This window comes from Oryza sativa, chromosome 5 (assembly GCF_034140825.1).
Source record: "Oryza sativa Japonica Group chromosome 5, ASM3414082v1".
Taxonomy (NCBI): Eukaryota; Viridiplantae; Streptophyta; class Magnoliopsida; order Poales; family Poaceae; genus Oryza; species Oryza sativa.
This window is the reverse complement of record NC_089039.1, coordinates 18516745-18527490: the sequence shown is the minus strand read 5'-3', so window position 1 is coordinate 18527490 and position 10746 is coordinate 18516745. Positions and strand designations below refer to the sequence as shown.

General features: G+C 44.9%; 1 pseudogene; it reads right to left on the bottom strand.

The window, feature by feature from the left end:
- Nucleotides 1–2682: 2682 nt before the first annotated feature.
- On the bottom strand, nt 2683–10389 carry LOC136356667 (uncharacterized; annotated as a pseudogene).
- Nucleotides 10390–10746: the final 357 nt, after the last annotated feature.

The window sequence follows — 10746 nt, the reverse complement described above, 5'->3', positions numbered from 1 at the left end:
ACTCCGGGCCTCCGGGGATGTGATCTGAAGGACAATGCGGCGGCGATGGATGTGGATAGCGAAGCCGTCCGGCGCTCACTGAGTTGAGGCTAGCTAGCTTGCACCGGCCGGCGGCGGTGGCGTTCGACGTAATGCCGCTACAACGGTGCAGCCTCTCCGGATGTAGATTATTTTTTATCGGCCTTTTTAATTTTTGTTGTTTGTTCTTGCTAGCTACTACCTCCATTTCACAATGTAAGTCATTCTAACATCTTCCATATTTATATCTAGATTTCTTAACATCAATATGAATATGAGAGATGTTAGAATGACTTATATTGTGAAACAGATGAAGTAGTTAGTAGTAACTATCAAGAAGACGTCTTGTGATTCTGGTTGTTAATAGTCAGTAAATTGTGTTTCTGGCTGCTCAGATATTCTTGCTCCAGAAGTCAAGATGCACATGTATTAGCCCATGAACAACCGGACTCTGCTTCCCGTTAACATCCGGATTCTGCATTTCCGTTACACGTCGTGTTTAGTTTGAAGAGGATTTGAATTCAGTCAATTATACGTTCAACCTGAAGGCAGACACATTTTAAGGAGATTTTGAATTTGCAAGAAAAAAAGGAAGGGGAGCGCCTCAGTTGTACGCGTGTCAGCCGTCAGAACATCGAGGCAGCAGCGAAGCCAGCTCGCGAGTAGGTTGGGTGACCGTGTCCTGAACTTCACCTCTGCCGTCTTCTCTATTGACACCTATTAATATTTACAAAAAAATTAGGCTGTGTTTAGTTTTTGAAATTGGGGAGAAGTTTGAGGAAAGTTGATAGTTTAGAAAAAAAATTAGGAGTATGTGTGTGTAGGAAAGTTTTGGATGCGATGTGATGTGATGGAAAGTTAGGAGTTGGGGGAGAAATTTGGTGTGAACTAAACAGAGCCTTAGTTGATAAAAAAACGTATTAATCTTCCTCACTCGAATCATGTGCTATACTGGCTCAGCCACTGCATGGCAGCTGCAAGCGCTGCACCAAACTCCTCCCATGCACATTTTGTTATTGGGTTCAGGTCTAGCCTGCCCCTTTTCATGGCCCCCTTTTGGAAAAAGTACACCGAAGGTCCCTAAACTTGTCATCGAGTTACCAAAACGTCCTCAAACCGCAAAACCAGACATCGGGGGTCCCCTAACTATCAAAACCAGGTCAGTGTTGGTCCCAGGACAGTATTGTGTCCGGTTTTGTCCTACGTGGCGCATTGACCACGGTCTTCAGCGCTGAGTCAGCAGGGCGGTAGTTAGGATATAATGGGCGAAATGTTTGGCACGCGGTTAGGTTATCCCCATTCCCCGAAACCCTAGCGAAGCAGGAACCGAGCGGGGCGGCGGCGGCGGCGGCAGTGACTTGGAGAGCGGTGGCGAGCGGCGGCGCGGAGATGTCGAGCTCGATGAGCGACGGCTCGTCGTCTACCCGTGAGTCGAAGGCATATCCCGTGCCTTATCGGGTTGGTCCGCTAGAATATCAGCCCGCAGTGATGTGCCGATGCCGTCCACCAGCCAAGGCGGCGAGGTGGATCTCGTGGAGCACGGACAACCCTGGGCGCCGGTATTACAAGTGCCAAAACGCTCGGGTAAGTGAGGGATTTTGGTATTACGAGTTGGATTTGTTGAGTTTGCATTTTTAGGGTTTGAAGTGGGGTTTTTTCTTGCAGCAAGGGGGGTGTGATTTCTGGGCATGGTACGACGGGCCGACGTCAAGCTTCATCAGGGAGCTCTTGAATGATTTGCGGGACAGGGTGAATTCGTTGAGGAGGGAGAACGAAGTGATGCGAAAGGAGGTCGAACAGAGTCGGGATAAGGTGGAAGTACAGAGTAAAGTGATAGATGATGCTCGTGGTGTGGTTGCTGTGAAGAATGCAGAAATTATGTGCTTGAAGGCCAGGAATCATAAGTTAGAGAAGGAAAGAAAAGTCTTTGTAATATGTGTGGTGTCATGTATGTTTGTGCTATTTGTGGTGTTGTTTGGGAAGAAGTGAGACATTGTGATGTGTGGCCAATATGATGTAATCAGGTCCTATATTATGTGTTAGCTATGCTCTGGAAAGACAATATGTTTGATGAGATATATGTATCAGTTGTGCTATCAATTTGGAATGAGTTATGTCAATGAATGGTTGCTAATTGAAAGATGAGTTCTAAATGAATGGTTGCAATATCAAATGTGACAACAAAATACAGCTGGCTATATGTTTCAAGCTGTGCAAAGATTACATGGATGTTAAGTGCAATATTGTTGGTTGAATTCAACAGAAGGGAGCTAGTGCATCTATTGTAGCAACATATGTAAGCCAACATGTAAATTTCTGCAGGAAACATCCAGTCAGGGAGCAAATGGTCCTGAAATAATTGGATTTGCACCATTAAGAGAATAGCAAATGAAGTTGCACACCATTAAGTCTCAATTAAGTAACATAGATAGCCAAATCAGTATGGCATCACAACTTAAGTCTTACATCACAGATAAGCAAGCCAAATAGTATGGCATCACAGAAATAGTTGGCTGTCTAGTATCTGCCATTACATCACACACAGATATAGTTGGCTAAATGCAGTCTGCCATTACATCACACACATAAATAGTTGGCTTAAAAGTCTGCCATTACATCAGAGAGCATGTTTCAACATAACATGACACACAGAAATGGGCACATTCAGAGCTTCTTGGTTTCCCATGGAAGAAGAATGAGAGCTCCTCCAGCTTTCTTCTTTGGCAGATTTTTTGTAGGCTCTTCAGTTGAGACAGACACAATTGCCTTACCAGATGTCAGCCTCACAGATGCAGTTGTGGAGCTTTTGGAATGGGGAACTATTGCTTGCAGATCAACTTGAGCAGATCCACCATGTTCTGTGCAAACTTTGGCACTTGCAACAACCCTGACCATCTCCTGGCTCTCCATTGGTGCCTGCAATGACATATATGTGCTAAATGTTAAACTTTGCTTCGGTTAAAGGATAACTTTGGAATGGATAATTTTTTGCATTTACCTTGCTCTTGTAGTGTTTGGTCCTGGATTGGCTTGTAGTGTCTGTGGTAGTCAGGCTGACAAATTTCCTCTTCTTGCTGTGAGCAGAACTGCCTAGTGTGTTTGATAACACCATCTGCTGGCTTGGTGAAGGATTTTGCTGTTGAGAACCCACTGTGCCAGAACCACTAGACTGATGCTTTGAACAACTGCTTTTGTTGTGCCCAACTTGCTTGCACCTAGTGCATCTAATTACAGTACCATACTTGGGCATCTTGGTTGGCTTGGGTGGCTCATGCTTCTCCCTCCTCCTTTCAGTTTTTGGCCTTCCTGGCATCTTAATGTATCCAGGTGCATTTAGTGGTTCCCTATCATCCTGTGGCCAAGCACTCATTCCTTCCAATGGCTGAAGGCAATGCACATATGTGCTTCTAAATGCATCCACATAGTAACAAGGTGCAATATAGTCATCTAGCTTATTTGTTCTATAGAATATGCATGATATAGCATGAGGGCATGGTAATCCTAAGAGCTGCCAATACCTACAAGAGCACTCCTTCTTGTCCAAGTGTACTGTAAACCTATGGTCATGGTGCTTAACCTCAAAACTATCACCTCCATTGCAAATAGCATGGCAAAAAGCTGATTCAGTGATGTAAACATTAAGTTTTTTGAGAATTCCTGGGCATACAACAGTAGTCCACTTAGCACCAGCTGCTTTTTGATCATTGATCCTAACCATGACCTTTCTCCAAATTGTCTCAAGCATTGTGATAATTGGATGAAATCTAGATTCTAATATCCATCTATTGAAAGATTCACATAAGTTATTGTCAACTGAGTCACAGTTAGAACCTAACCTGAACCAAGCTCTACTCCAATGCTCAGGATGTGTGTTCAGTATAGCTTGAGCTCCAGCTTGAGTGACCTGTGCAAGTTTAACCCTAGCAAGATTAAATAGTATTATGCATGGAGCTTTTGCACACCTCCAGAACTTCTTTTGGAACTGCTTCTCATGGAAATGCCTTTTCCAATTGGTATAAATGTGCCTAGCATAGTTCCTATGCTCAGCCTCATGTGCCCATTTCTCCACAGCATTAAGGATACCCTGCATACCAAACAGAATTGCAAAATTTAGTCAGACAGATGTAGTGAAAGTTGACACAACAGAAAATAAATCAGTACAAAGCAAATCAAGGAATTAATACCCACCTTTTGTTGATCTGAAATGAAGACCCAACCAGCTCCTGTGCCAACTTTGATATCACCACAAAGCAAATCAAGGAACCAGTCCCATTCCTCATTGTTTTACTTTGCAACAACTGCCCAAGCTAGAGGATACATCTGATTGTTGGCATCTCGGCCTATAGCACACAACAGCTCTCCATTGGTTTCCCCCTTGAAAAAACATCCATCCAGCCCCACCACTCTCCTACACCCAGCTGTGAAACCTTTCTTGCATGCATCCAAACATATGTACATCCTCTTAAATACTGGTGGATCCATGCCAATCTCCCTATTCACAACCACAGTGCTGCCAGGGTTGCTTCTGAGAAGTTCAAGTTGGTAATTAAACAACTTTTGGTATTGCCCCTTAGCTGAGTCAAACTTCTTCTTCATCACAAGCCACTTTGCTCTCTTCAGCTTAGAGACAGATGCATCTACAAACATTTCTTCTTGTACAGTTGCTTTCATATGAGCTATTGGCCAGGAAGGATTAGCAGCTATGAAATTGCCATACTTTTCTGCTATCATAACAGATGTAACCAGCCTACTATCCCTCCTAGGTGGACAAGCATGCAGGTTGTCAAAGGTTACTATTTGCCAGCTGTCTGACCTAGAATTCTTGGAAAGCAGACATACCCAGGGACAACTTTCCCAATCACACTTTGCCCTAACCCTTTGCCCATCATCCTTAGCAAAGTTGATCACTTTCCTCTCTGCAATAGCATATGTTGTAATAGCCTTCTTGAATTGCTTCTTACAACTGAACTTCATCCCCAATTCAAATTTAGGGACACCTTGGCTCTTCTTATACCTTGCTTGATGGCTGCCATTAGTCCTCATCTCCCCATCACTGCCAAGTTCATCAAATGATTCCTCCTCATCACTATCTGCATAAGGGGTTTCATTCCCTGCCTCATCACCACCTGTATGCATTCTTGGTTCAGCCCTCTGGAAAAAAATGTCATCTAGGTTCTCTAGTTGTCCTGCCTTAACCTTCCTCTTGACCTCCTTGTAATGTTTCTCTATCTCAACAGCCTCTTCATCATCATCTGACTGAGCATCATCCCCTGGAGTATAATCACTGTCTTCATCACTGTCAGAAGGTGGGTGGCTAGCTATGGGTGTACTGTCATATGTTGGATGGTTAGGAATGGGTGCATTGGCAGAAGGTTGATGGCTACCACAGGGTGCACTTTGACAAGGTTGATGGCTAGCAATAGGTGCTGAATCAGAGTGGTAAATAACTATCCTCCTATCAGTTTCTTCCTCTGCCGGTTCTTTACCCTTACATCCACTACCATCAACCTCATCAACCCCTTTCCCTTTGGATACATCTATATCAACCTCCATTTTCCCACCCTCCTTTTCACTTTCAACTTCTAACTTCATTTCTGCCTCCCAATCACTGTCATCATCAGACCCATTACACAAATCAACAATCTCTGGCTCTTCAACATATACATCTGCTATATCCAATTCTCCTGTATAGTCACACATCAGTTTGCAAGCCTTATCATTAGAAAGAGCACGAAGATCTGTTTGCAAATCTTTACCAGGAAACAACCAGTGGAGCAAAGTCCCAGACATCACATTGCAATGGTCCTTTAGGTGTCCAAATAGCTCGGGCAAAGAAACCTTGTCTCTTTCTACATATGACAGAGCCTCAGATCCACCACAATATTTCTTCTCACTCCCATCTAAAACAAATACCCCCTTCAGATGAAACCTAACCACAAGAGTGTCCAACACGTCCATCCCCTTCATGCAGAACAAGATATAAAATTGACTTAGAGCATTTTAAATTTGTCCTACACTCGGTCCAAAAAAAAAAGGTCCTACACATGCATACCTAGTACCAAATCCTAACTTCTGCATTAAATTAAGCCTAAACATACCCTAATCAAGTACAAACCTAAATAAATAACTCGCAGCTTACACCAAATCCCAACATCAAAAATCATTAAAAATATTCCTTCCCACATCCCACTGATACCATGCAACCACACAAACTCATAGAGGAAATGGAATACCTGCCGGATTCGGATATCGGATTGCAGGTGGAATACTCGCCGATGAAACCCCCGCCGGCCGCCGCACCTGGCTCCGACTCCCCACCGAGGTCGCCCCAAGGTGGCCGTCGGCAGCCGTGCCTAGGCCACCACCAGATCCAGGTCGAGCTCGATGTTGTTGGCGGCCGTGCCAAACCAGTCACCACCTCGGCGCGACACTCCGCCGTCCCTTCTGCCGCCCCTTCCGCCGCCGCCTGCTGCAAATCGACCACGTCGCCAGCAGCATCGCCCCGGCCATCCCGATCTAGGGTTTTCACACGAGTGAGGAGTGAGGAGTAACGAGTCTGCTGTGCGCCACGGGCCTAACTACCGCCCTGCTGACTTAGCGTCGAACCCCGTCGCCCCTGCTAACTCAGCGTTGAAGACCGTGGTCAATGCGCCACGTATGACAAAACCGGGCACAATACTTCCCTGGGACCAACACTGACCCGGTTTTGATAGTTAGGGGACCCCCGATGTCTGGTTTTGCGGTTTGAGGACGTTTTGGTAACTCGATGACAAGTTCAGGGACCTTCGGTGTACTCCCCCCCCTTTTCCTTGTTTTTGTTGCATAAAGTCTACACTTTCTCCTTCAACTATAATCCAAGTGTAACTTTTCTCCCTCAAACCACAAAATCAGATGCACAAACTCTCTCATCTATCAAAACCATGTCGATTTATCTCCCTCCATGGTTTGCAACCCACTTTTATCCTATGGGGTGCATTGACTAGTCTATCTACGCCGAGTAAAAACAAAATGGGCATGCCCATCATTGACCTTGTCTACCCTACTCTTTTCTCTTTCTACCAAAGCGCACACAAGCGGTGACCCGGTTTTGATAGTTAGGGGACCCCCGATGTCTGGTTTTGCGGTTTGAGGACGTTTTGGTAACTCGATGACAAGTTCAGGGACCTTCGGTGTACTCCCCCCCCATTTTTCCTTGTTTTTGTTGCATAAAGTCTACACTTTCTCCTTCAACTATAATCCAAGTGTAACTTTTCTCCCTTAAACCACAAAATCAGATGCACAAACTCTCGCATCTATCAAAACCATGTCGATTTATCTCCCTCCATGGTTTGCAACCGACTTTTATCCTATGGGGTGCATTGACTAGTCTATCTACGCCGAGTAAAAACAAAATGGGCATGCCCATCGTTGACTTTGTCTACCCTACTCTTTTCTCTTTCTACCAAAGCACACACAAGCGGTGGCCCCTGGTATCAAAGTTAGCAATAAATTATAGGTACGTCACAATGTCGAGGCAGTTGTGGCTAGGAAACTCGGCTACATGCTCCCTAGCCAACATGTATATATAGGTTCCTCATAACCTTGATGTGGTGCTGTGGAAGGGGATAACATCAAAGCCAGGAACAAAATATAGGTCCAGCCTTAAGTAGATCTCATGATGGCCATGCTAGGAGCACCATGGTGAGCACACACACCACAGCCAGCGCCACATCCACTGCCGAGGTCCTACAGCACAACGAGGAGACCAGTGCTACCCCGAGTCAGAGGAGGAGCTGAGAGGGAGCGCTCGAGGTCTAGCAACTTGAGGAGCTCGAGGTCATGTAGCCAGGTTCAATTTTCAGATCTAGCATGCAGAAGGTGTGTGTGAGCGTACAGGCAACGACTTCTAGCATCGCGGTGCGTTCTAGCAATGGAACTTATCTGTGTGGTTAGATGTTGTTGACGACAGATGTACAATAAGATACAAAATTTGTTTTGTTGGTTAGACACGATCATTATACATGGTAATGGTACAAGATGGTGTTTGTCTTTTAATAGAGTGTTATGTAAATATGCAAGCCTTGTTCAGCCGATACCTTTCTCAGAGAGATAGGAAGCGACATGGGGAATTAGTTCCGCAACCCTTGAGGATTTCCTAGCCACGACCGCCTCGACATTGTGACGTAGCTGGCTACCCATTCCCTAGCACACATGTAATTCGCTGCACTAATTTTCTACTCATGACATCCCGAACGCGGCGAAGATGCCTTCTCCTTCACACTACGCAGCCCTCCTCCTCCCTCTTCACATCATCATCTCCTCCCCTCCTGCCTACACTACCGATGTGGTCTCCTCAAGTCTCCACCACCACCTCCTCCCCATCCCCATCCTTGCTATAGGCACCAACTCCACCTCGACATACCTCCCTCTCCCACCATTCCCATCTCCCGGACACACGGTCTTTCTCTCTCCTTCCCTATTTATGATGTTGTCACCACAACCTCCCATTGCCTCCACCGTTCATTTCACACTTGTGGACTTTTTTTCACCTCCTACCTAGTATCTCCTTCACTACTCGTTTGGTATGGCCACTCTACGAGGCAGTGATTGTGGTAGTGGCAGCAGCGACAATGTTGGGAAAGGGGAGACAGTGGGGTAGAGGCAGAGCTAGATAAGCCAAGAAGAGAAGGGGCGATTCGGTGCCTCTGTTTAGGATTCAAGAGTGTCATGCCATCTTTAGGGCATTGAAACTGGTTTAATTTATACACGGATATTTAAATATACTTGCCCTCGATGTCGCAAGGCCCGATTTAAGACCCCTTGCTTTCTAGTGAGCCATAGTGGCGATTATATTGAAAAAAAAGCTCTTTTAAGTTGGTTTTGTGTCTAGGTTGCTTTAGTTTGGTTTTCTTTTAAAATAAAAGTTACTCTATTTTGAATGAAAGTTGTTTTTACTCCGGCTTGGCTTGGCTCCGCTCCATTATTAAAAATGTCGAAGTCGGGATATACTGGGAGAACTTTGTCAAAGGACCTATGTGATAATTTTACCATGAGGGGGTTGGATTGGATGGCTACAACCTATTTAGCCACTGACGTGAATGGCCTATTTTGTGAGAAAGTTTACATCTCCCACTATGGCCTTGTTTAGTTCACGAAAAGAAAATTTTTGGGTGTCACATCGGATGTTTGACCGGATATTGGAAGGAGTTTTCGAACACGAATAAAAAAATTAATTTCATAACTCGCCTAGAAACCGCGAGATGAATCTTTTGAGCCTAATTAATCCATCATTAGCACATGTGGGTTACTGTAGCACTTATGGCTAATCGTGGACTAATTAGACTCAAAAGATTCGTCTCACGATTTACCCTCTAACTGTACGATTAGTTTTTATTTTTATCTATATTTAATGCTCTATATATGTGTCTAAATATTCGATGTGATGTTTTTAGGGAAAAAAAATTAGGAAGTAAACAAGGCCCTGTATCGATCGATCTAATGCTTCTTCAAACATGCGTGGCTACTCTTTGAACATTCTAGAACTTCTGAACAAAGACTGAACGAACCTCTCTCTCCCTTCTCTGATGGGTTGACGGCGACAGCCGAACACTTACGTGTCTGGACGGGAAGAAGGAATTCCACACAAGTACGCTGCTTTATTACTCATCTTGTTTCCCTTATGAAAGGACGACCACATGATGACATGACGACAACTACGTACTCACTAAAAATAAAACGATTAATTATGCACTTCTACGTCTTAAGGTGCGTGGTACTCCACAGTGCATTGCTACACTGTACTGATAATATGTGAGTTTAGCTTAAAATCTTACCTTTAGGAGTACCTTTCATCAAAGATAGCTGACGAGACTTACATTAATGTAGGAATTTCATCAGTACACACGCAACAGAAATTTCATTTTAATGTAGGAATTAAAACTGTTTTCTAATGAATACTTAACGTAGTTAGATTTGTCCGGTCTCTAAAGTTTTTCTGGCTTTACTATACTAATTAAATTGGTAGATAAGAGATATGATGAAGTATGATCCATTCAATACGATTTTTCTTGGGCCGATGATGTGCATATAAGCGCCTGCAAATCAACCTCTTTGATAGATTTAAATGCTACAAATAAATCAACTCTATGGCAGGACAGAAAGTAACTTGCAAAACACGGGCGGCCCTTGGAAAAGTTAAATTAATTTGTGCGAGCTCTACTCATCCCCTCGCGTCACCCACCACCCTACCCCCTCTACCTTGCTGTTGCTGGAGCTGCGGCCGGAACCCAAGCGGTGAGCAAGGACGGTGGTGGCGGGGCTTCCCTGATGTCCTGATTCTGGCATGAAGAATGGGCGGTGCAAGGCGGCGACGAAGATGCTGTCACATGACATGGTGACTCCCCCTCAACCTTGGCGGTGCCATATCCAGCACCAACTTGCCATGGAAGTAGGCAATGGCGGATTTAGAGGGTGGTCCGGGTGGTGCATGGACCACCAAAAAAAAAGGCGATCGACCCACTATTAAAAAAATAGCGACTATTGAAAAAAAAAGTAGCGATCCTATTCCTCCCACATGCCCCACATGCGCGTGTATCGATCATTCAGAATGTCGCGGCGTCGCGCGACTCTATCTCTCTCATCTTGCCCTAGCCCCTAGCGTAGCGATGCTTTCTCATCTCATCTGATCACGCAATAGCGCCATGCCGATGCTATCCCACGTGCGCGCGTGACGCGCCCCCCACGCCCACA